Source organism: Pteropus vampyrus, unplaced genomic scaffold (genome assembly GCF_000151845.1).
Source record: "Pteropus vampyrus isolate Shadow unplaced genomic scaffold, Pvam_2.0 Scaffold404, whole genome shotgun sequence".
Classification (NCBI taxonomy): domain Eukaryota; kingdom Metazoa; phylum Chordata; class Mammalia; order Chiroptera; family Pteropodidae; genus Pteropus; species Pteropus vampyrus.
The window spans coordinates 1,014,718-1,042,142 of NW_011889185.1; the positions used below are offsets into that span (position 1 = coordinate 1,014,718).

Genomic DNA, 27,425 nt, shown 5'->3' on the forward strand with positions numbered 1-27,425 from the left:
TCACCTTTAAACGATGTTGGTGAATAAAAGTAAGGAATCAAGCATTTATTCTGGCTTTCCTATATGAACCGTACCTCAGGGTATCCAAATAGTTGATAAGGAAAGTTTTTTATTATAGAAAAATTCTCAATAATAAAGGTAGAAGAAATGACAGAATTAGAATCTCACAAGTCTGTGAGACTTAATGAAATAATGTATCAAGGCAATGTTTTTCATTAGGTGAAAGGTCGATGGGAACTTTAAAAAAATATTTTTTAATTTTTTAATTTCAGTTGATATTCAATATTATATTAGTTTCAGGTGTACGGCATAGCGATTAGACATTTATATAACTTATGAAGTGATTCTCCCCGATAAGTCTTGCACCCATCTGACACAATATATAGTTATTACAATATTATTGACTATATTCCCTAAGCTGTACTTTACATTCCCATGACTATTTTGTAACTGCAATTTGTACTTCTTAATCCTTTCACCTTTTCACTCAGCTCCCAAACTCCCTCCCATCTAGCAATCACCAGTTTGTTCTCTGTGTCTATGAGTTTGCTGCTGTTTTGTTTATTCATTTGTTTTGTTTGTTAGATTCCACACATAAGTAAAATCACATGGTATTTGACTTTCTCTGTCTGACTTATTTCACTTAGCATAATACCCTCTAGTTCCATTCATGTTGTCGCAAACAGTAAGATTTCATTTTTATGGCCAAGTAATATTCCATTGTATATGTGTACCACTTCTTTATCCATTCATCTTTCGATTGGAGCATTTAATCCATTTACATTTAAAGTAAGTATTGATAAATATGTAGTTATTGCCATTTTATTGATTGTTTTCTGATTCTTTTTATAGTTCTTCTCTGTTCCTTTCTTATTCCCTTGCTCTCTTGTATGTTGATGACTTTCTGTATTGTGTTTGGATTCCTTTCTCTTTATTTCTTGTAGATCTTTTGGAGATTTTTGATTTGCGGTTACTATATGCTTCACACATACCAGGTTTTGTTTATAACGGTCTATTTTAACTTGATGGTCGCTTAAGTTCAAATACATTCTAAAGTCCCTACCATTTTTACTCACTCCCTGCACATTTATGTTCTTGTCAGTATTTTTACTTCTCTTTGTGTATGTTTTTGTGTATCCCTTAATTCACCATCATAATTACACATGATCTTCCTACTTCTGCCTTTTAACCTTTGTGCTGCTTTTATTGTGTGTTTGCCTTTGTCAGTGAGAATTTTTTCTTTGAGATATTTTCTTATTCATTTTTTATTTCGTTTCTTCTTCTTAAAGAAGTCCCTTTAACATTTCTTGTAATACTGGTTTGGTGGTGATAAACTCCCTTCAGCTTTTCCTTGTCTTAAAAGCTCTTTATCTCTTCTTTGATTCTAGATGATAGCCTTTCTGAACAGAGTGATCTTGGTTGTAGGCCCTTATTTTCCATTACTTTGAATATTTTCGTGCCACTCCCTTCTGGCCTGCAAAGTTTCTGTTAAGAAATCAGCTGACAGTTTTATGGGAGCTTTCTTGTAGGTAACTACTTTTCTCTTTCTCCTCGATGGGAACTTTAAAAGATGAACTAACAACACCTGAATCCAATGATTAATCTTAGACTCATTAAAAATGGAACAGCCAGACATTATGGGTCTCCTGATGTGATGCAATAGGATATACACAGTACCACTTACATAGTATTCCTGCCAATAAAATCAAACCTGAATTTGATCAAGCCTCTAAATCTAACTACCAATTTATATGACATAAAACATGTAAAAGAATATATTAAATGACACCAGAGAGATGGATGTTATCAGACAAATACTGACTGTGGGAAATTTTCCAGGGCAAATGTGTCATTTTTTTTTTCAGCAAACAAATAGCAAGAATATAAGAGGGAGGGGCAACCTATCAAAAAGACTTAACACACATATTAACTACATGCAATGAGGGACCTTGTCCGGTTCCTAGTTTGAAAAAAAGTGTTAAAGAGAAAACCACAGGCCCAAAATGGTATCGCTCATGCTAAAAGCCCATGATACTAAACTGAGATTTTACACCTCATCTAATTGCAGTTTCAACCTCTCCCAGAAACAGTCTTAATCAACCAGTCTGGAATTTTTTGGTCGAGTACCAGTAAAGTTAATCTGTCACCTGGGCTCTGTCCATACCCGACAAAAAAAAAAAAAGGCAATCTGCATAATAAAAATTCTTCTCATTTTCTTTCCCCCAAAGAAAAGATGTCTGGGGCCAAAAATAATCCTCTTTCCTTTTGTTAATAGCTCCCTTGCCCCACTCTTCTTCCTATAAAAAGTTCCATTTTGTACAACCTCTCAGAGTCCCCTTCTAGTTGCTAGATTGGATGCTGCCCGATTAATGAATCTCTTAATAAAGACAATTAGATCTTCTAATTTACCCAGTTGAATTTCGTATTTTCACAAAACCAAATGTAAAAAAATAATTATAAGATAATGTAGAAGATTTTAAACATCGACTGGATAGAAATGATGTTAAATTGTCAGTATTTTGTAGTTACGAAAATGGTTATGTTTGAAAAAAAAGTTTTTATCTTTTAGATAAAATGCTTAAATATTTTCAGATTAAAAATGTTTGGGATTTGCTTTAAGATAATCTCATGGTGGATGAGAGGAGTAGCTGGAAATATGAATGAAACAAGATTGGCCATCTGTTCATAATTGTTAAAACCAGGTGATAGGTACATGATGATTCATATAATGTACTACTGGTATATATGTTTGCAAATGTTCCAGAATAAAAGGTTTTTATAAAAATGTTCTTTGGAACATTTTGTTGGGCCTTGAGTATGGTTCTCCATATTAATTAATTTTTTTTTTTTATTTTTTATTTTTTGCCTAGCAAAGTGTATGGGAATTCCCTTTTGGCTAATCTGACTAAAGCAGATAATTTGGAGGGCAGTGAGGCATGCTTTGAAATCAGGCCCAGGTTTCAGTTCTGATACCACTCTTCACTCACTTTGTCAGATACTTAAATTTTATGAAGCTCGGTTTCTTCATTGGTCAAAAAACAATACTAATAGCTCCTCTCTCCTGGGGTTGTTTGGGAGATTAAATAAGATAAAGAATACAAAGCACTTGGCACAGTGCCTGGCAGTGCTCTATAAAACTATTGTGGGCAGCTAATTCTTAATTGTCTCAATTATCTATTATGGGTTGATTTGGCTCAGCTGGGAGCTTCTACTCTTATCTGCTGTCATCTGGGACTATGGTCATTTGGTGGTTGAATAGGGCTGGAACAACCGAGATGGAGCACATATATGGCAGGCAATTGATGCTGACCGTTGGCTAGGAACTCAGGTAGGGCTGTTGTCCACAGTACTCACACATGGCCTCTCCATGATACTTGGGCTCCTCACTTCATGGTAGCTAACTTTTGATATGAAGTGCCCTAAGAGCAAAATAAAAGCAGCCAGTTCTCAGGGCCTGGAACTGGCACAGTGTCATTTCTGCACATTCTATTGGTTAAAGAGTCGCAAGGCCTGCCCAGATACAATGGGAGGAGAAATAAACTCCACTTCTTAATGAGGAGAGGGGCAAAGAATTTGTAGCCATCTTCAGTCTACTTGGTTCACAAAGATAGAGATTTCAAAGAAACACACCAAAAAATTACTCAGTATGTCTCTGGAAGATGATTGCCTTGAACTACCCTGGTTGACTAAGCCAGGGCCTGGGGAATCAGAGCCTAGCCTCTCACCCTAAGGAGAAACCAGGGTGGGACTAATTCTTCACTGCAGAAGTACCTTGGCATGAGTCAGTGGTTCTCAAAAATAATTTATGAGACCAGATTAGATCATCTATTTTTAATTATTGTGGTTATTAATTTGACAAACTGTAATAAAATACTGTTCTCACATGCAATGATTCTTGAGACTTGAGGAACTATTAGTATTCTTTATTAAGGTATTATTTCCTTAATTTTTTACTTTTAAGGCATAACATCTCTCCACATACTTCCTTCTCTTGCTCTTTAACCAAAAATTGCTGACTATCGTATTTTCTCTGATATTATCTAAAACACAGTCTAGGTGAGTTAGAGTTTTGTCGTTGTTGTTATTATTGTTATTGTTTTCTTAGAGCTAAAAAGCACAAAGCTAGTAGCAAGCCTGGGCAATGTGACTTTTACATAAAGACAGATTTGTTTCTAATTGGAGCATTTACAGTAAGTAAATGACTGATAATGACATCCAGTCACATCTATAAACAAGGAAGTGGAGAACCCAGCTACGCTGAACACTGTTTATTTTCCACTGAAAGAGGATGTAAACTGCTAATCGTAGGCATGACATGGTTTAATTTCTACACAACACCCCTTCCTGGTTTTCCATTTTAAAATATGAGGGCAGTTTTGCTCACTAAATTTCTTTGTATAGAATTCTTAAGTGCTATTAACTTTAACGTAGGTTATTAAAAAGAACCCCAAAAAGGTCTTTTAGAAAAAGATCTTCTGAGCTTGGATTCATTTTGCTGTTGAAAAGTTCCAAGCTGACAGCTGTGATATAAATGCATGGAGAAGGAAATAAACACTGGATCTTTGACCACGACCTGGAAGTTATGTCGGAAGAGTCTGGCATTCTATCAGTTGGTCATAAAGCAAATGTGGGAGGGGGTGGAGAGGATGAAACAGCCACGTATTTCTGGCCCTTTCTGAAATTCTGAGCATATCAAAGCATACAGCTAGTGGCTCAGGGTCATCATGGTAACAAAAGAGTGGTCAAAAGCATTTCTTTAAAAATGAACTGTCCTTTTCTAAGTTAAGACCTTTACTGACATATTTGAGATTTCTGATTTGTTTGAGATTCTTTCTGACTTATTTAAGCCCTTCCTGACTTCTTTTAGACATTGTCTAAGGAATTAGATACCCTTCCTGGTTTGTATGAGACTCTTCCTAACTTGTTTGAGACTATTTCAGCATGTTTGAGACCATTCCTACCTTGTTTCAGACCCATCCTTTCCTGTGAGACCCCCTTTCTGAGATATTTGAGAGTTCTTGACTTGATTGAGATACTTCCTGAAGTACTTGAAACCCATCCAGATGTATTTGAAACCCTGATGTATTTGAGAGTAGTCCTGAGGACTTCGACATGCTTCCTAACATGTTTGAGATGATTCCCAACATATTTGAGACTCTTCCTGTATGCCACATTTAAAACTCTGCATGACAACTTGGAGACCCATTCTGACATGTTTGAGACTCTTCCAGACCTGTTCGAGACTTTTGCTGGCATGTTTAAGACCATTCTTGATGTATCGATGTATTCCTGTATGTTTGAGACTCTTACTTACATATTTAAAACTCTTCTGGTCTTTTTTAGACACTTCCTAACTTCTTTGAGATGATTCTTGCCATGTTTAAGATCTTACCTGACATATTTCAGACCCTTCCTGACATGTCTGAGACCCTCCATGACTTGTTTGGCAGCCTTTCTGACCGTGTTTGAAACTTCTTGACATGTTTGAGACCCTGCCTGATCTACTTCAGAAACCTCCTGATGCACTAAGCCTCTTCCTAAAGTTTCAGACCCTTCATGACTTTTTGGAGACTTTCTAACATGTTAGAGAACGTGGTTGACTATTTGAGACTCACTCTTTCTGTTTGTGACCCTTCCAAAAGTATTTGAGACCTTCTTGACTTGTTGAGACCCTTCCTGAGGTAATGAAAACTCTTCCTGACAACTTTGAGATACTTCCTACCGTGTTTGAGACTATTTCTGGCTTGTTTGAGAACATTCATGATATATTTGAAATCCTTGCTAACATATCTGACCCCTTCCCGGCTTGGTTGATACTATTTCTGACTGTTTGACTCTCCCTTTGACATGTTTGAGACACTTCTTGAGGTTTTAGAGATATTGACTGATGTAATTAATCCCTTCCTGTATGTTTGAGACCTTTACTGATATATTTTGAGACTTATGCTGAGGACTTTGACACTTTTTCTGACTTTTTTTGAGATTGTACCTGAAGTATCTGAGACTCTGTCTCTTTGAGAACCTTATCAACATATAGAAAAGTCTTTCTGCCTACTTTGAGATCCTTCCTGACTTGTTTGAGATGCTTCCTGATATATTTGAGACCCTTCCTGACTGTTTGAGAGTCTGTCTGATGACTTTGGGACATTTCCTGACTTGTTCGACAACCTCTATGACTGTGTGACACCATTCCTAAGTTGTTTTAGATTATTTCTGATGCGTATTAGATTCTTCACGTTTGTTTATGATACTTCCTGACATTATTGATGCCTATTGAATATGAGATCCTTCCTGACATGTTTGAAACTCTTCTTGACTTATCCACGACCATTTCTAACATGTTCGAGACCCTATCTGACTTGCTGAGACACTTCTTAACAGATTTGAGAACTTTTCTATTTAAGATTCCTTCAGTTTGAGACCCTCCTGGACTTACTTGGGACTATTCCTGACATGTTTCCTACTTCTCCTGATTTGTTTGAGACTCTTCCTGACCACTTTAAACTGTTCCTAACTTCTTTTGAGTTACATTCTGGCTTATTTGAACTTCTTCCTAATGTATTTTAAATTCTTCTTAACTGTTTGAGCCAGTTCCAGTCATGTTTGAGACTCCCCTCATGAGTTGAAACCTTCGTTGATGTTTTTGAACAATTCCTGTAATGTTTTTGAACAATTTGAGTCCTTTTCTGACATACTTGAAACATTTTCAGCCATGCTCGAGATGTTTCCTAACCTATCTGAGACTCTTCCTGACATCTTGAGAGACTCTTTCATTTATCTGAAACCCTTCCTGACATATCTGAGACTCGCCCTGACTTGTTTGGAATCCTTTTGACGTTTTTTGAGACTCTATCTATTTGAGACCCTTCCAGATCTATCTGAAACTCTGCCTGAGGAATTTGAGACCCTTTATCTCTGTTCAATCCCTCACCGATGTCTTTAAGTCTCTTCCTAATGACTTTAAGATGCTTCTGGAATTGTTTGATAAGATTCTTGACATATTTGAGACTCTTGCTCTCTGTTTGTGACAATTTCTGACCTGTTTGAGTCCCTTCTTAACATGTTTCCTACTCCCCCTGATGTAGTTGAGATTTTTTCCTAATGTATTTGACTTTTGAGACCTTTCTTACATGGTGACACTCCTGTATCTAAGACACTTCTTTTCTTTTTGAGACCCTTACTAACTTATTAATTACTTTTTTTAACTACTTTGAGAACCTTCTTGACTTGTTCAAGATATTTCCTCATGTATTTAAGACTCTTCCTCTCTGTTCTAAACACTTCCTCACAAATTTAAGATTCATCCTTACATGTTTGAGACTCTCATGCTGTGCTTAACAACCTTCCTTATGTATTTAAGATTCCTCCTGAAAAGTTTGTGAGTCTTCATGACTCATTTGAGACTCTTCATGACATATTTGAGACCTTCTCTGACATGGTTGAGACACTTCTTGACTTGAGACTCTTATTGAAATCTTTGAGATCCTTCTGGTTGTATTTGAGACCCTCTTTTTGGTTGATACCCTACTGACAAAATTAAAGCTTTTCCTGGTTACTTTGAATCCATGCAGTCCAATTTGAGACTCTTCCTCTCTGTTCTGGACCATTCCTGTGAAGTTTAAGACCCCCATTTGTCATGTTTGAGACTCTCCTCACATTTTTGAGAACCTTCTTGGTGTATTTAAATCCCTTCCTGACGTGTTTTAGAGCATCCATGACTTCTTTGTGACTCTTCCTGACATATTAGGAACCTTTTTTGACTTGCTTGAGACCCTTCTCAACTTACTTGAAAGCTTTCTGACAAGTCTGAGACCCTTCCAAAGGAATTTAGATCTCTTTCTCTGTGTCTGGAACAGGAAGGTTCTCAAATAAGACACATTTGTTATTCTTTCTGACATTTTCGATAATCTTTTTGATGTCTTTAAGACAATTCCTAGCTGTTTGAGATCATGTATGACATATTTGAGACTCTTCCTGCCTCTTTATAATCATTCCTGACAGATTTGAGAAATTTCTTTTCCTATTTGAGATTCTTCATAATAAAATGAAACTCTTGCTGACATTTATAAGATCTTTTCTTACTTGGGGCCCTTCCCAGCTCTTATACCTTGTTCATAACCCTTCCTTACTACTTTGAGGAACTTTCAAATCTGTTTGTGATCCTTTCTCATGTATATGAAACTCTTCCTCCCTTTTCTGGATGTTCTTGACAAGCTTGAGTCCTTTCCTATTATGTTTGAGGCTCCCCTTGATGTATTTGAGACTTTTCTAATGTATTTGAGAACCTTCCCTATGTATTTAAGACTCTTCCTGGCATGTTTGAGAGCCTTCATGACCTTTTGAGACTCTCTGCAACATATTAGCAACCTTTTCTTACTACCCTGAGACATTTCCTTACTTGTTTGTGTAACTTTCTGACAAATTTTAAAGTTCTTTCTTATTACTTTGAGAACCTTCCAGTCTGGTTTGAGAGGATTCGTGATGTATTTCAGCTCCTTCCTTTTTCTTTGTGACATGTCTTGTCACTTTTGAAACACATCCAACATAATGAGATTCTTCCTAAGTATCTGAGATTTGCTTACCATGTTTGAAACCCTTACAAAACTGAGGCTCCTCCTGACTGTTGAGATTCTTCCTAATGATGTTCAGGCACTCCCTGATGTGTCTGAAACTCTTTTTGACTTCCATAAGACTCTTCATGACTTGTGTGAGACCCTTCCTGACAAGTTTGAGACTTCTTGACATATTGGGACCTTTCCAACTATTAGAGACTGTTGCTCTCAGTTTGAGACACTTAGTGACTTATTTGAAACTTGTCCTAACTAGTTCGAAACTGTTCCTGACTTGTTTGAGATGATTTCTGATGGGTTTGAGACATTTCCTCTCAAGTTGTGACCCTTTCAGACATGTTTGAGACTCTTCCTGATAGATTTGAGAACCCTCCTAATGTATTTGAAACACTTCCTAATTTACCTGGCTATTTAGGGTGATCAGAGACATATTTTTTAAACTCTGCCTGATGAATTTGAGACCCTTCCTTACCAATTTCAGATCCTTCCTGACTCGTTTGAATCTCCTACTGTATTACATATTCCTCTTGACTATTTGATTCTCTTCCTGCTTGAATAAGATGATTCCTGATATATTGGAGACCCTCCCTAACTTATTATTACCTTTCTTAACTATTTAAGACACTTCTCATATTTGAGACCCTTACTCACTTTTGAGAATCTTTTTAACAAATTTGAGATCTTTCCTGATGATTTGATACCCTTCTTTTAGGTTTGAGACCCTTCGTGATGTGTTCAAGATGTTCATTTCAGTTTAGAGCCCTTACTGACATATTTTGAAATCTTCCTATGTTGAGATCATTACTGACTTGTTTGAGATGATTTATGATATATTTGAGACACTTCCTCTCTTTTTGAGAGCATTTATGATATACACATGACATTTTCTGATGTATTTGGAATGGTAATATCAAATAAAATAGACTTTAAAACAAAAAAAAAGTGTAACTAAAAATAAAAAGATATATTTATAATGGTAAAAGTGTTAATACATCTAGAATATATGCACCTAACAACCCAAAACATATGAAACAAAAACTGACAGATATTAAAGGAGAAATAGACAAGTCAATAATAATAGTTGGAAACTTCAATAACCCCCATTCAATAATAGATAGAACAATTAGGCAGAAGGTCTAACTGGCAGATGATCAACAAGGAAATAGAAGATTTAACAGCACTTTAAATCAACTAGACTAAACAGACAGCCACAGAACACTCCATCCAATAATAGTAAAATATAAATTCTCAAGTGCACATGAAACATTCTCCCAATTTGACCTTATGTTAGACCATAAAACAAACCTCAATTCAAAATGATTGAAATAATATAAAATATGTTCTCTAACCACAATAAAACAATATGAGAAATCATAAGTGAAAAATTTGGAAAACTCACAAAAAGAAAATATTAAACAACATTCTCCTAAGTAACCAATGCATCAAAGAATAAATCTAAAAGGAAATTAGAAAATACTTTGAAGTGAAAATGAAAGCACAACATACCAAAACTTATAAGATGCAGCTAAAGCAAGGCACAGAGAGAAATTATAGCTGTAAATGCCTATTTATGGAAGAACTATAACATAACCTTCCACCTTAACAGACTGTAAATAAAAGTCCAAACTAAACCTAAAGCAAACAGAAGGAAGGAAATAATAAAGATTAGAGAATAACAATAAAATAAAGAATAGAAAAACAATAGAGAAAATCAGCAAAACCAAAAGTTGGTTCTTTGAAGAGATCAATAAAATTGACAAACCTTTAGCTACACTGACCAAGAAATAAAGAGCAAAGACTCAATTTACTAAAATCAGAAATGAAAAAGGGAGTATTACTTCAACCTTACAAAATAAAAATGGATTATTAAGGAATACTATGAACAATAATATGCCAACAAATTAGAGAATTTAGATGAATTGGACAAATTCCTAGAAGGACACTATTACCAAATGAACTCAAGAAGAAATAGAAAATATTAATAGACCTATAACAAATAAAGATATGAATTAGTAATCAAAAACTATCCATAATAGAAGCCCAGGCCCAGATGGTTTTACTAGTGAATTCTACTAAACATTTAAAGAATAATTAATAACAATTTAAAATCAACTTTTCTAAAAAATAGAAGAGAGAATACTTTCCAGTTCATTTTATAAGGCCAATATTAGTCTCATAGAAAAATTAGACAAAGGCATCACAAAAAAAGAACATTACACATCGATATCCCTTATGAATATATACCCCCTAAAAACCAACAAATTATTATGAAACTGAATCCAACAATGTATAAAAAGCATTATGCACCATAACTAAATGGGATTTATCTCAGGAATGCAAATTGGTTTAGCATCTGAAAATAAGTTATTCTAATATACCATGTAAATAGAATATGAAACAAAAACTACACTATCGTCTAAATAGACACAGAAAAAACATTTGACAAAATCCAATACTCTTTCATGATAATAACATTCAGCAGTTTAAGAATATAAGAGAACTTCCTCAATCTGATAAAGGGCATCTGTAAAAAACCCACTGCTTACTTCACACACAACTGTGAAACTGGATGTTTTCTCCCTAAAGTCAGGAACAAGACAAGTATGTTTGCTCTTGCTACTTCTATTCAATATTGTACTGAAGGTTCTAGCTTGGGCAATTAGGCAAGAAAAAGAAATAAAAGGCATCCAGGTTGGAAAGGAGGAAGTACAACTATCTCTCTTCACAGATGACATGATCTTAAATATAAAAAATCCTAAGGAGTCCATTTAAAAAAAAAACAATTAGAATTAATAGGTGAGTTCAACAAGGTTGCAGAATGCAACATTAATATACAAAAATCAATTTTTTTCTAGGCACCTGCAATGAACAATTTCTGACCTGTTTGAGACCATTCCTCCCTGACTCTTTGAGACCTTTTCTGACATATTAGAGACTTTCCGTGTGTGTGAGACCCGTTCAGAAGTAGTCATGCACTGCATAATGACCTTTCAATCAACAACAGACCGTATATACAATGGTGGTCCCATAAGATTATAATGGAACTGAAAAATTCCTATCACTTAGTGATGTCGTAGCCGTCTTAATGTCATAACACAACACATTACACAAACACAGTACTTTCCATTCTGTTACAATTGCCTACAGTATTCAGTGCAGTAACATAGTGTACAGGTTTGTAGCCTAAGAACTGTAGGAGAACTACTACCTTCACCAGGAAACTTCGTGAGTTTTCACAATTCAAATCTGGACTTTATAAGTATTTTTACTTTTCTAACAAAAACATTATGGAGTGGATAAATAGATTGGCAAATCTTTTCTATGTCTTTTCCAATGCCGTCTGGAATCAATTTATTAACTACTTCTATCAAGTCATTTGTTTGTACCTCTAGATTCGTGATTTCCATGATCTTTTTCCAGATTTGGTGGACCTCTTGGTAATGAGTGCAAGACCTCTTCCAAATCTGATTGTTGCACTTTTTAGTAAAATCAACACAGAATAGACAAAGCAAATAAGTATCAGTAGTCCTAACATTAACATGGGCTGCCATTTTTTGACGATGGAGCACATTTTGTCACAGGTAAGATCCATGCTGTGGATGTTGGTCAGGCAATTTTTGTCCTGAATGTTCTCAGTAATTAGCTTCGATTTTCTAAATGCAACTTCATCATTCTGCAGATCAGCAAGGCTCACTTCAAAAACATGACTCTTGAAGCCATCAGATACAATTTTGGTTCCTTGAGTTCTTATAACTAGTTTTTTCCGATATATCTTATATTGAACATAGCTGATGCTTTCACATCACACCAATCTTTCTTAGAAATTGGATCAGCCACTTTCTTCTTGGCTCCCTTTTTGCTGCCAAGTTGGCGCTCATTCTTGCCAACTGCCACCATGCTGCTCAGAGCCCTTATTTTTGAAACTCTTTCTGACTTCTCCATCCTGACATGTTTTTCACCCTTCTTTACCTATTTGATATTCTTCCTGACTCGTTTGACCTACTTGCTGACATATATGAGTGTCTTCCTGACCTATTTGAGACCCATCCTTATTATATCTAAGGACATTGAGATTTTTCCTGACATTTTTAAGACCCTTTCTGTTTTGTTTAAGACTCTTTATGATGACACTGAGACCCTTCCTGACTTCTTTGAGACCTTTCCTGCTATGTTTGCAATGCTTTCTGGTGTATTTACAACCCTTTGTGATGTATTTGAAACTCTTCCTAATTTACAGTCCCTGGTGGAGTCTTAAGGAGAGGCAAAAAGACCTTTAGCCTTAGACTTGCAAGGACCTTTCTTCAAGCATCTAGTTAAAAAATGTCTATGACCCCATATCAAGAAAAATCCATCCATGATTTTTCCAACCCTTGAATGAAAAGTGGAGACTTTTATTGATCTTTTTCTTAATTTTTTTATCAAAATTTTCTACAATTCTGCTTAAGCGTCAGTGTTTGTTTGTTTGTTTGTTTGTTTGTTTGTTTACTGCTCCAGTCAATGAAAGGGAAACTTTATTGAGGCTCCCAGGACAAGGGGTTTGGGCAGATAGCCGCCCTGCAGGCTGAAGGGCCTTATTTGATCTTCTTCTTGGAGCCTAGGTTGTTGATGTGGCCACACTTCTTGCAGCAGTTGACAGCACAGGGATGCAGGTGAGTGTAACACTTGGGGCAGATCATCTTGTTGCAATTGTACTTCTGGGCAAGCTGGCGGAGGGAGGGCTCAATGATGCCACCCTGCAGACAAAGCACCAGGTGCAGGGTGGACTCTTTCTCGATATTATAGACTGAGAGAGTTCGGCCATCCGCCACCTGTTCGCCCACAAAAATCAGACGATGCCAGTAAGGTGGGATGCCCTCCTTGTCTTGGATTTTAGCTTCGACGTTTTCAGTGGTGTCACTGAGCTCGACCTCAAGTGTGATGGTCTTGCCCGTCAGGGTCTTCACAAAGATCTGCGTGTCTGCCTTTGCTGGGGAGACTGCTCCGCCACCTGGTTGAAGAGAAAGAGTGTGTCAGTGTTTTTCATTAGAATATAGTTTTAGCTGTTATCTCAGAGAGCCAAAATAATAATGCCTTACATGATAGAAAGCAGTTCATTTCTCCCTCATGTTAACATCTAGGTATATGTAGTCCAGGGCTGCTCTGTCAACACCATGGTGGTTCCCAAGCTCCTCTGTCTTATGGAACTACCGTCCCTGGGTCCTTCTGTCTTATGAAACTTCCATGCCTGGGTAAAGCTTGGTCCACATGGTCCAAGAAGGCTCATTAGCACATCCCTCTTCCAGCCAGGAAGAAGGAGAAAGGGGGTAGCACTCTGCCTTTTTAAGGACATAACCTACAAGTTGCACATATTAGTTCTGCTCACAAATGGTTGACCAGAATACAGTCACATGACCATACCTACCTGTGAAGGAAGCTAGATAATACGGTCTCTATTCTGGGAAGCCATTTTACTTTCTTAAATTCAGGGCTTATATTACTACAAGAAAATGAACAAAAAGAGTATTGAAGAAAAATTAGCAGTCTATTCATAGCCTCCCATTTCGAAACTTAGAAATTTTTTATTTGAACAAGAAAAAAAAATCCCTTCTCTGGCAAAAGAAAAAAAATGGAATTGTTCCCCCTTTTCTTTTCCTTAGCTTAGTAGCTCTCACAGAAGAATAGTTTTTAATTCTAAGCAAAGAAAGCCAAAGGGATAAAAGTTTGCTGAAAACGAATTTATTTGTAATCAAAAATGCCTTCGGCTATTACAATAGTACCTAAAGACCAACCTGAATTTTGTAACTGAGTGTCTGTGCATATAAAAGCACAGAACATTTTGAGATGCAGAATAGTATTAGATCGCCATCTAGACCATACGTAATTTATACATTAGATACCTGGGAACCACATAGGTCAAGAACAAGTAATATACCAAATCTCAGTTAGAAAAAATTCTCCAAACATTGTATCTGTGAATCAGATTTAAAGCCTAATAACAGTTCTGAGAATTGGATTAAGATGCAGGGAAATCCCTTAGTGCTTACATAAAATTAAATGCACATTATTCTTGATTTTTAAAATATGCGAAAGATACAACAATTAAAATAAAAAATAAATAAAAAATAAATAAAATATACAAAAGAACAGCCGATCAAATTAAGTTTAAATCTCCACAATCCAGTCATGGGGGCCAATTAGAATTGAACTCCATATCCAATGCCCTGTCTTTTGGTAAGACTTTGAGGTAAGACTCCCTTATCAGGGGGTGGCTCCATAGTGTAGTGGTTAGTTAGCACGTCTGCTTTACACGCAGAAGGTCCTGGGTTCGCACCCCAGGTGGAGCCACGGACCATACCACGGGGGGCCCAGCCCCAGGCCCCAGGCCCCAGGCCGGGGGTGCACACACAGAGCCTGTGGGAGGAGACATTCCGCCTTCAGAGATCCAGTCCTTAAGGGGAAATGGCAACATCCATAGGTCAAGGGTGGAAGTGAGGTGGGGAGGAAAAATTAAAGAGGGAAAAAAAAAGACTCTCTTATCAGAGCTTGACCAGGTAGTGACTTTACACACTGGGCCCCAGGTTTGTGAAATATGGTCAATGCCTTAGCTGTTTTTGAAAGAATTCTCTGAGGCATCTGATTCCAGGACACTTGAAAAAAGACAGCACATGCTAGAAAGAGAGTCAGGGAGCTAGTCCTACTTGGAGATAAGAGGGTGAGACAGGACACTGGGGTGCCCCAGATCCTTTTGGTAAAGTACAGGTAGTGGGGAGGGTCAAGCTGGGCATTGCCAGGAAGCCACAACAGAGCTTTTCCAGGGTAGAGCCAAGAGCCCGAAGCCTAGAAATTAACTGGTTTAGAAACTGGCAAGGTAACTTGACCATTGACCTTCACCAAGTACTTGTCAGTGACTTTGGTCAGCTTTTACAGGCCCAACCATACACCTGCCAACCTCTCTCCAGATAGTGCCTTAAAGGCCCCACAGATGACGCTTCAGCATTGAGCTCTCTTGGATGGATTCTAATGAATTAGTTGGGCATTTTTCTGTCTTATTGGGAAACGAGTGATCGTGTGCAGTCCCTCTGAATTTGAATATGTGGATACAAATATGTGTTTTTGAGCATTTAGAATTTTTATTTCATATTTATTGAAAGAATTATTTCTTTCGGTCTTATTTAGACATTTGTTTTCTATCCTATATCACTTTTGGATATACATAAAAGGGAAAATTATATGACAGAATAAATTGGTGAAAGTATTCCTGAGACAGCTTCACATTCAAAATCCCACTTTTCTGAACCAACTTTTAAAATTGAGGTATAGCATACATACATTAAAGTATGTAAGTTGCACTAGTCCTAAAATTGATCTTCACATATGTGGTATCTTTTATATGTGGCTTCTAAAAAAACCCAAACTTGTAAAAGCAGAGAGTAGAATGGTGGTTATCAAGGCTGAGGAGGTGGAGAAATTGAAGACATGTTGTTTAAGGGTACATACTTGCAACTAGTATATAAATAAGTCCTGGAGAACTCATACAGAGTACAGTGATTATAGACAACGAAATTGTATGATAAACATTAAACTTACTAAGAGATTAGATCTTAATTATTCCGAACACTAGAAGAAATGATAATAATGTGATGTAATAGCAATATTAGCTAACACTACAATGGCAATATCAATGTATCAAATCCATATGTTAAATACCTTAAACTTACACAATGCTATATATCAAATATATCTAAGTAAATAAAATAAATTATGTATATACACATATATATTGATAACCAAAGGATATAGAGCAACTGGAATTCTTATACATTCTTGATGGGAGTATAAATCGATAGTCACTTTGAAAAACAGTTTTATAGCATCTACTAAAGTTAAACATATGCCTACCTTATGACCCCGCAATCCCACTCCCGAGTATATACCAAAGAGAAGTGAGTGTGTATGTCCACCAAAATACATGTGTAAGAATATTCATAGCAGCACTATTCATACTAGTCAACATTGGAAATGAACCAAATGTCCATTAACATGAGAATGGATAAATACATTGGTGGTACATTTATACAATAGAATAACACAAAGCCACAAAAAAATAACAAATTACTGAGACACACAATAATATGGATAAATATCACAGATATTATGATGAGTGAAAGAAACCAGACACAAAAGAGTACATACTATGTGATTCCATTTATATCAAGTTCAAGAACAAACAGAACTAATAGATTATGATAGAATTAAAATAATGATTACCTTTGGAGAAAGAGGTTGTTGTTAACAGGTTCGGTAAATGCTCATTGTAAAATGAATAATGTTGCCTGGACCTCTTTTCCCCCATGTATCTGCATAACTAACTCTCTCACCTTTAAGTCTTTGCTTGAATGTCACCTAGTCAGTGAGGCTTATCCTGACCACCCTATTATAAATTGCAATCCACACTCCCTAACTCCTGATCCTTTTTATCTTCTTTTTTTTTTACTTTTTTTTTTTTACTTATTCTGTTATATTTCTCACCTTCTAGGATACTCTAGAATTTACTTATTCATTATATTTTTTTGCTTACTACCTTTGCTTGCTAGAATGTAAGCTCCACATCCAATTGATGGTCTGTATAGGGAGTATAAAGACCCAGGCCACTCACCCCGATTCAGGGCATCACAATAGGCTTATCCCCACTCCAGAGCTCCCCATGGGATCCACTGAGGCCTTGTTACAACTATTTCCAAACCCAACTTTTCCTTCTGCCCAATCGGGCTTCCCTCACTCCCCAAAGGTATTGATTTCCAAGGAACTTCCCAATAAATTTCTTGTATGTAAAGTACAGTCTCACAGTCTGTGTCCTGGAGTACCTGAACTATGACACTGCCATTTACTGAAACAGAGACCAAGGCAAGATCAGGTTTACTGGGGAATGGTCATGAGTTCATATTTGGACATGTTACCTTTAAGGCAACTTTGCCATATCTAAGAAATATCAAGCAGGCAGTTGCATATATGAGAAAAGAATAGATTTTCCCCCCCTCGATCTGCTCACAATATAATCAGGAAAATAAGACATATTCTCCAATAAAAAATCCATTATACCACATAAGATTATAGGTGAAGTGCTAACAGGGTCCAGGAGAGATCAAGAAAGACCTGGGGAAGATGACTTTTTTTAATGTGATCACTGAAGATGGAGGCAGAGGCAGAGCAATGTGAGCTAGGCCTGAAGATAAAACACTTGGAGCAAACAGAGGGAGGAGTGAGCAATTTAGTTTGAATAGGTCAGGTGTGCAAAGGGACTCAGTGGGACACAAGGTTAAGAAGTGTCTTAGGGTTCTTCAGAGAAACAGAACCAATAGGATATTGGCAAGTCCAAAAACTGCAGAGTGGGCCAGCAGGCTGGAGACCCAAGAGACCCAATGCTATAGTTCCAATCCAAAGGCCAGTAGCCTAGAGATCCAGGAGAGCCTATGGTGCAGTTCTAGTCTGAAGGCTATCTACAACAGAAACAAGACCAATGTTGCAGATGAAGTCTGAAAGCACTCTGCTAAAGAATTCTCTCTTGCTTGGGGGAGGCTGATCATTTTGTTCTATTCAGGCGTTCAACTAATTGGATGAGGCCCATCCATATTTACAGAACAATGTGCTTTACTCAATGTCTATCAATTTCAATGTTAATCTCATTCAAAAACACTCTCATAGAAACACACAGAATAATGTTTGACCAAATATCTTGGTACCCCATGGCCCAGCCAAGTTGACACATACAATTAAGCATTACAGGAAGGTAAGGGCCAATTGAGGAAAAATTTTGAATGCTAGTGTTTAGGCTATGAAAACCACTAAAGAGTTAGAGGCCAGAGGATTTGAATGAGGGAGTCTAGAGGTAGAGAGAGAACTTAAGAGACTACTGTGATCATCCAGGCAAGACAGAAAGCGAGGTAATAACAGTGAGCCTGGAGGGGAGGAAACAGAGGCAAGTAATATGGAACTGACATGACTTGGCAATTAACCAGCCTGGGGGATGAGAAAAAGTATGCACAGAATGACTTTGTAGGTTTCAACGTAGAAGCATGACGAAGCCACTGAAAGAAATAGAGGGATCAAGAGAGAGAAGATGCCTGTCTCCCTGGGGGCTCTTCTGGTTGAGGGGCTTGGGGCATGTTCAGGTTACCATCTCAAAAATAGTAACCTAAAACAAATACAATATTTTATTGCTCACAAATCTGAAGGTGAATGGACTTACATAGCAGTTCGCACTCCACGTCATAATGCATTGTATTAATTTTGTGTTGGTAACGGGAAATTAATTCTTCACATAGGAATTAGTAAATGGATGGTGAAAGTAAACATTGATCAAATCTTTTCTGCATATTACCTACTGCACATGTTTTTTAAAAATTGATTACTATTTTGATCTACTGATTAATTCTAGATCCTGCTTAATTTCCCTAAAAGAGAGGGAGAAAATTATTTACTATTTGCACCTCTCCTGGGCCCAGAAAATTGTCTGATTAGAGTATGAAATGTCTAATGTGCTTTATAAGTAGAGTTTGGTTGAATTCTTGACTTTTAAATTAATTTTACATTTTTCTTTGATTTCAGTTTTGTTGGGTTCTATTTACTAAATATCCTAGATCCAGGTTGAAAAATTTAAAACAACTTTATTGAGATATAATTTGCTACCATAAAATTCACCCATTTTTAAATGTATGACTCAATGATTTGTATAAATATACTGAGTTGTGCAACCATCACCACAATACAGTTTTAGAACATTTGTATAACCCCAGCCCCAGGCAACCACTGTCTTTTTTGGACTTTTCATATAAATAGAGTCATATAATATGTGTTCTTTTGAGTCTGGCACGATGTTTTCAAAGTTCGTGCATGTTGTAGCATGCATTGGTACTTCATTCTATTTTATAGCAAAATAATATTCTGCTGTATAGATATACTACACTTTGTTTCTCTGTTTATCAATGGATGGATATTTGGGTTGTTTCTACCTTTTGACTATTATGTCTTTGCGTGGACATATGTCTTTGTGTAGACATAGGCTTTCATTTGTCTTTTTCATATGTAGATACCTAAGAGTGGAATTGCTGGATCATATGGTAAATTTATGTCTAACTTTTTAATTTATGCCAAACTATTTTCCAAAGTTGTACCACTTTTCTTACCTACCAGCAATATGTGAGGGTTCTCATGTCTCCATATTCTTTTTTTTTTTTAATTTTCATGTCTCCATATTCTTGCCAGCATTTGTTACTCTGTCATTTTTATTCTAGCCATCCTAGAAGGTGTGAAATGGTATTTCATTGTGGTTTTAGCCATTTGTTCACTGTCTTGGGCAAAATGTCTATTCAAATCCGTTGCTCATTTTTAATTGAGTTCTCTTTTTTAAATTGAGTTGGAAGAGTTCTTTACTCTAGGTTGAAATTTAATATAATCAAAACAACCTTTCTGGAGTACAATATGGCATTCTGTTTCAAATATCCTAGAATTTTATTTGTTTATTTATTTTTGCTTATCCGTCCAAGTGTGCATCATGGTGGATGCTGTGATTCACTACCCAGATCTTCCTTCTTGTTGTCCAGCTTCAAGAGTATGGTCAGCAGACAGCCTTTAGATGTCAGCCCTCTAGGATCTGCCTCAGAGCCACCAGGGCAGCCCACATCCAATGACTGGTCAAAGCAGGGGTATAAATGCCTGGCCATCTTCACCCAGCTTTGGACAACTCTGCAGGGCTGTTCTAACTCCAGAGCTCCCTGTAGGGTCAGCCAAGTCTGTCATGAGGCCTGCATCACTTCTCTCTCTACCCAATCAGCTTTCTTTCCCTCCCTGCCATGGGAATTGATTTCAAGAACACATTTTTCCAGATTTATTGAGATAAATTGACATATAACATTGTGTAAGTTTAAGGTGTACAAGGTGTTGATTTGATACATTTATATATTTCAGTATGATTACCACCATAGTGTTAGCTAACACCGTTATCCTTACGATTTCTTTTTGTAATGAGAGCATTTAAAATCTACTCTTAGCATTATTCAAGTATATGATGCAGTATCATTAGCTATAATCTCCATGCTGTACATTAGATCCCCAGAACTTGTTAATCTTATAGTTGGAAGTTTGTTCCCTTAGACCAGTATCTTCCCATGTTCCCCCATCCCCAGCCCCTAGCAACCACCATTCTACTCTCTGTTTCTCTGAGTTTGGCTTTTTTGGATTTCATATATAGGAAAAATCATACGATATTTGTCTTTCTCTGTCTGACTTGTCTCTCTTAGCATAATGCCCTCAAGATTCATTGTCCTGAATGACAAGATTTTCTTTTTCCTCATGGCTGAATAATATCCCAGTGCATACATATCCTACATCTTTATCCACTCATCCATTGATAGATACTTAAGTTGTTTCCATATCTTGGCTGCAGTGAACATGGGGGTGTAGATATCTCTTTGAGATATTAATTTCATCTCCTTAGGATATATACCCAGATGTAGGATTGCTGGTTCACACAGTAGTTCTATTTTTAATTTTTTGAGGAACCTCCATACTGTTTTCCATAGTGGCTGTACCAATTTACATTCCCGCCAACAGTGCACAAGGGTTCCCTTTTCTCCACATCCTTACCAACTCTTGTTATCTCTTGTCTCTTTGATAGTAGCTATTCTAACAGATGTGAAGTGATATCTCATTGTGGTTTTGATTTACATTACTCTCATAATTAGTGATGTCAAGCACCTTTTCATATATCTGCCATTTATATGTCTTCTTTCAAAAAATGTCTTTTGCCCATTTTTTAAATTGGGTTACAAAATAACATACTTAGTATTAGTTAATTTAAATTTTAAAATATGTATATATGTATACATGTATAGAGAGACATCTGGAAAAATAATCCCCAACATCTTTTTTTAACTGAGGTAACATTGGTTTATAACATTATGTAAGTTTCAGGTGTAAAACATCATAATTTAATATCTGTATACACTATATAGCATGCTCACCACCAAAAGTCTAGTTTCCATCCATCACCATACATTTGATCCCCTTTACCCATTTTACCCTCTTCCCACCCTCTTCTTCTCTGGTAAACACCAATCTGTTGTCCGTATCTACGAGTTTGTTTTTGTTTGGTTTGGTTTGGTTTTTTTTTCTTTGTTGTTGCTTTGTTTCGCTTAGCATAACATCCTCAAAGTCCATCCATGTTGTCACACTAATGGCAATATTTCATCTTTTTTAATGTCCAAGTAGTAATCATCACACACACGCACGCACACGCACACGCGCACACCCCCCACATCTTCTGGTACAGCCACTATGGAAAACAGTATGGTTCCTTTGCCATTTTTTAAATTAGATTATTGTTATTAATTTTTTGCTATTGAATTGTATGAGTTCTTTATATATTTTGGATATTAACCTCATCAGATATATGATTTGCAAATATTTTCTCACATTCCATAGGTTGCCTTTTCATTCTGTTGATTGTTTCTTTGGATGTGTAGGTTTTAGGTTGCTGTAGTCCCACTCACTTATTTTTTATTTTGTTGCTTGTGCTCTTAGTGTCATATCCAGGAAATCACTGCCAAGACTAATATCAAGGGTCTTTTTCCTTATGTTTTCTTCTAGAAATTTTACAGTTTCAAGTCTTATGTTTAAGTCTTTAAACCATTTAGAGTTAATTTTTGTAAGTGGTGCAAGATAGGGATCCAATTTCATTCTTCTGCATATGATTATCCAGTTTTCCCAGCACCATTATTGAAAAGATTATTTTTTCCCCATTGAGTATCCTTGGCTCCTTTGTCAAATATTAGTTGACTGTATATGTGAGAATTTATTTCCAGGCTCTTGATTCTATTCCATTGGTCTATGTGTCTATTTTTATGCCAGTATCACACTGTTTTGATTAATACAACTTAATAGTATAGTTTGAAATCAAGAAGTATGACGCCTCCAGCTTTGTTCCTCCTTCTCAAGATTGCTTTGGTTATTCAGGATCTTTTGTGGCTTCATACAAATTTTGGGATTCTTTTTCTATTTCTGTGAAAAACGCCATTGGAATTATGATGGGGATTGCACTGATATTCTAGAAAGTTGCTGGCCACTCTCCACCACATGGGGACTTCTCCTTGATGATGTTCCTTTATGGACCCTGACGTCCTGCCATGTTCCTGGGAACTTATGTTCTCTCCATTGACTTCCTCATGTCTTCTCTTAGTTCTCTGCATTTAAATTCTTCACCTCCTCGCTCAAGTAGCCCTGAAAATTCTAAATGCCTCCTACTTTATTATTTAATCCCTCTCACATTCCAGGCAAACACTTCCTCCTTAAAGCATTTTCTTCATTTGGCTTTCAGAACACTACATTCTTCTAATTTACTTCCTTCTTTACTGACCACTCTTTTTCAGCCTCCTGTACTGGCTCATTGTCCTCTTTCTCACTTCTATACATTGAGGTGTCCTAGGACTCAGACATTAAACTTCTTTTCTATCTTTACTCACTCCTCAATGTTCTCACCCAGTCTAATGGCTTTAAATGTCCTCTATCCACTATGACTCTCAAATTTATATCTTCTGTCCTAACCTCCAGAGTCATATGCCCAATTGGCCACTCAACATCCGCACTTGGATGCTTAATATGCATCTCAAACTTAATCTTTCCAAAACTAAATTTTGCAGTACTCCCAAACTTGTTCTTTGCCTGGAAGTCCCCATCTCAATAAATGGCAGCTCCATTCTTCCACTTACTCAGGCCAAAACCTTGGAGTCATCTTTGATTCTTGTCTTTCTATCACACCTCACATTTGACCCAATAGCAAATCCTGTCAGCTCTGCCTTCAAAGTGTATGCTGGCTCTGACTACTTTTAACCTCCTCCACCACTAACCTGCCCTGGTCCCAGCCCCCTGATAGCTTCCTTTATGGGCCACTGCCATGTATCCTAACGGGTCCCTGCTTCCATTATTGCCCATTTATAATTTACTCTCCATCAGCATCCTTTCAATACTTAAGGCAGCAAAAGTCATGCTTCAGTTCAAAACTTTCCAATGGCTTCCCATCTGAATTGACTCAGATCAAAAGCCAACGTGGTCCATAACCTCGTTCCTTCTCCAATCTCAGCTACTACCCTCCTTGCTCACTGTAGTATAGCCACACTGGTCTCCCTATTATCCCTTGAATAAAGAAACTCTTTCTCATCGTGGGGCCTGTGCACTTGTTGTTCCTCCTCCAAAAATGTTCTACCCCCATATATCAGCATAGCTTCCTACCTCCATTTTTTTATGTTACGGAGCAAGTGGCACCTCTGCAAAGAGGCTTTCCTTGTCCACCCTATCTAAAAATGATACTCACATCGTTATCTAATCCTTGACACTGCTTTATTTTCCCTTATGATATTTAATCTGACATTTGATTAGGTTGTTCATTTTCGTATCGTCTCTCTCCCCCATGAGGTCAGAAACTTGGTCTGTTTTATTTATTGCTATATTCCCATAATCTGGACAAGAGATTGACACAGAGAAAGAGCTCTGCACATTTTTGATAACTCTCTTAGTTTACTTTATCTCCATCCAAGTTCTCCCCAATTAGAATGTGTCATCAAGATTCCTACAGGTACTTGTTCAACACAAGACACAGCCACCTCTGAGATGAAATTTGCTCACCTCTAGAATTTAAAAGCCCAGCAGTTACACATTTATACATATTAGAGGACTTCCTTCAGATAAACTCACAAGAGTGGAATTACTAGGTCATGAACCAAACTTCCAAATTGCCCTCCAGAGAGGTCAACACTGATCCCTCTCTCATCAACAGTGCTCTGTTCCAGTGTATTCTGGGCCTTCAAGCACATAAAGATGATGATGATGATGATGATAATGATGATGTCCTCTTTACTTTTTCTTAACTAAAAAATAAACATATCTCTGTAGGGGCAAGGAAACTTCTGGGTTATCATTGCCACTAATGAGGGTACATGGGGTATGCTGACTTTTGGAAGTAAAGATGTTCGTTCTCTAGCAGCTTCCATATCTGAAATTGTGTCCTCGCCAACACCTTAAATTTTTTTTCCATGATGCTAAGTCATGTTCTTTCATTAATTCATTCACTTCGATATTACTTTTGAGCATCTATTTTGTGCTTAAGTTCTAAATATTGCTAAGCTGAAGAATATTCCTTGAAATAATGGGATTTAAAATTGTCCTGGCATTTAACCATTTTACAGGGTACTTCCATTACCTCATTTGGACTATACAAAAGCCAACTGGGTACAATTCTGTGCATTTTACAGGTGAGGAAACTAGAGACACAGAGAGGAGGGATTTGCCCAGGGTTACACATTATATATGAGTGGGAATTCTATGGGCTTTTCAATAGATGCCACCCGCTCCATATGACAATATCTTGCCAGGTCCAACACCACCAAAAGCAAGTTTACTTGGCCATTGTAAAAAGGATGACATACTTATGCATACTGAATTCTGAGCTGAAGGATATTAAAATGGAAGAGTAATTTAAAAACAGCTTTTGTTTGTGATGCCATTTCAGTTATCATGGTAGTGGGTGTTGTGCTGAATTGTGCTGCAGCAATTTGATTAAGGCAGGGAACTATGTTTCCTAGAAGCCCCTCCTTGTCTGATTCCAGATTAGACATTGCCAAAAGAGGAACTTGTGTGAGAATTGTAGGGCAGAAGGCAAGCAGCATTCAATACCCTTGGCAGGTTTCCTGTCAGATATAGTGATGGACAGAAACAGGGGTGCCCTAGAGATCCTAGCTTATCCAATTCTCTCCTGTTCCACATCCAGCTCACATTTTCTACTGTTAGCCAACAGCTGCCTTAGACCCACCACCAGGGGCTTGGCTGTGGCCTCACACAGGCAGGAGTTACACAGAGGCCACAGTTTCCCATAAACCTCTCCAGGAACTCTCCCTTCACTGCCCCACTTGGGCAGCTGGATTCACTTAGTTTCTTGAACTTTCCCGAAAGCTCTGATTTGTCCAACTACACCAGTGCTTCCAGTAGTGCATAATGACTCTCTGATCCTCTGACTCCCCCTTCTAGACATTCACTTCCTCAGTTCTTCCCACATCTGTGAGAGGATTCATTCCTAGAATACTCCTGGTGCTCTGCTTCCCTATCTAAATCCTGACTGATACAATACTTACAGATTTTGATTTACTTTAAATAAAAAATAACATAAGAAAAGAAATGTTCCAGATTGTAGGGAAGAATTCCGCCTTCTATTTAGAATCTGTATATCCCAGATGCTTGATTTATAGACCATGCATGTGTGTGTGGTGGGGGAAGGAAGAGAGATTATTAAATGAACTAGTGGAGGATAAATAGAGTGTGCCTTGCATGTAGATCGAAGTGGGAAAGGAGATGAGAAAGGAAGAACTGAAAAGATATAACTTTATCTTGTTTTTATGAGATAAATGGATGAAAGAGGAGAAGGAATTGGCAGCAAAGATGTTTTTGTAGTTTGAAAATTTTCAGTTAAGTTTTACTATAATTCCTTAGGACATAGTCAAAGAAAACAACCAGCCAATTCTCTATCCTCTAAGTAACTGTCCTCTGTGAATTAAAAGAGAAAGGAGTGAGTCTTACTTAGGAAAACCAGTTTTTTATACATAAAGTGTCAAACTACATGTGAACAGGAGCAAAGACAATGTCCAAGGATACTTAAACCTTATAAAAACCAAAAGGATAATATCCACCTGGTATCACTGAGGCATATAGTCAATGCTTTAATGTTAATTGTATAACTATGTCAAAAATCCTCTCCTTTCTCCTCCCTATATTAGCTTCTCTCTTTGCAACAATCAGAGAAAGGAAATTTTAAAACACTCGTTTTTGTTCTGTTTGGGGAGACAGCAACGGTTATGCTCAAAAACTGAATCTGTCTTTGCTAGCAATTTATTTAGTACAGGTTCGCTGTGGGAATTATCATTTCACAAGCCAATATCATACAGGATAATATCTCTTGATAGCCAAAAAAAGAAATAACATGCTCCAAACAAATGATAGATTAATCACACTATTGTTCCAGGCAAGAGCAGAGGAATAAAATCTAAATTTAATATGAGATGTACCTTTTTTAAACTATTTTTAATTAAATTTAATGGGGTAACGTTAATTAATAATGTTATATAAATTTCAGTGTACAACTTTATAATACATCATCTGTATATTCTATTGTGTGCTCACAACCTAAAGTCTAGTCTCCTTCCATCACCATATATTTGACCCCTTTACCCTCTTCATTCTCTCCCATTCTCCTTCCCCTCTGGTAACCACCAGTCTACAGTCTGTTTCTGAGTTTATTTGTTTGTTTGTTTTGTTTGTTCATTTGTTGCTTTTTCGTTTTATATCCCGCATATGAGTGAAATCATATGGTTCTTTTCCTTTTCTATCTGACTTATTTCACTTAACATAATATTCTCAAGATCTACCCATGCCGTTGAAAATGGCAATATTCCATCTTTTTGTGGCTGAGTAGTATTCCATCGTATGTATGTACCACATCTTCTTTAAGGGGCTAATATCCAAAATATATAAAGAACTCATACAACTCGTTGACAACAAAAATACAAATAATCCAATTAAAAAATGTGCAGAGGACCTGAACAAACACTTCTCCCTAGAGGACATACAAATGGCCAACAGACATATGAAAAGATGCTCAACTTCACTAGCTATTAGAGAAATGCAAATCAAAACCACAATGAGATGCCACCTTACACCCGTTACAATGGCTATTATCAATAAGACAAGAAATAACGAGTGTTGGGGAGGATGTGGAGAAAAGGAAATCTTCATGCATTGCTGGTGGGAATGTAAATTGGCACAGCCACTATGAAAAAC

At 36.9% G+C, this 27,425-nt stretch overlaps 2 pseudogenes; both read right to left on the reverse strand.

The window, feature by feature from the left end:
* Positions 1–11,701: 11,701 nt before the first annotated feature.
* LOC111731845 lies at positions 11,702–12,512 on the reverse strand (annotated as a pseudogene).
* A 629-nt stretch (positions 12,513–13,141) lies between these two features.
* LOC105305917 lies at positions 13,142–13,570 on the reverse strand (annotated as a pseudogene).
* Positions 13,571–27,425: the final 13,855 nt, after the last annotated feature.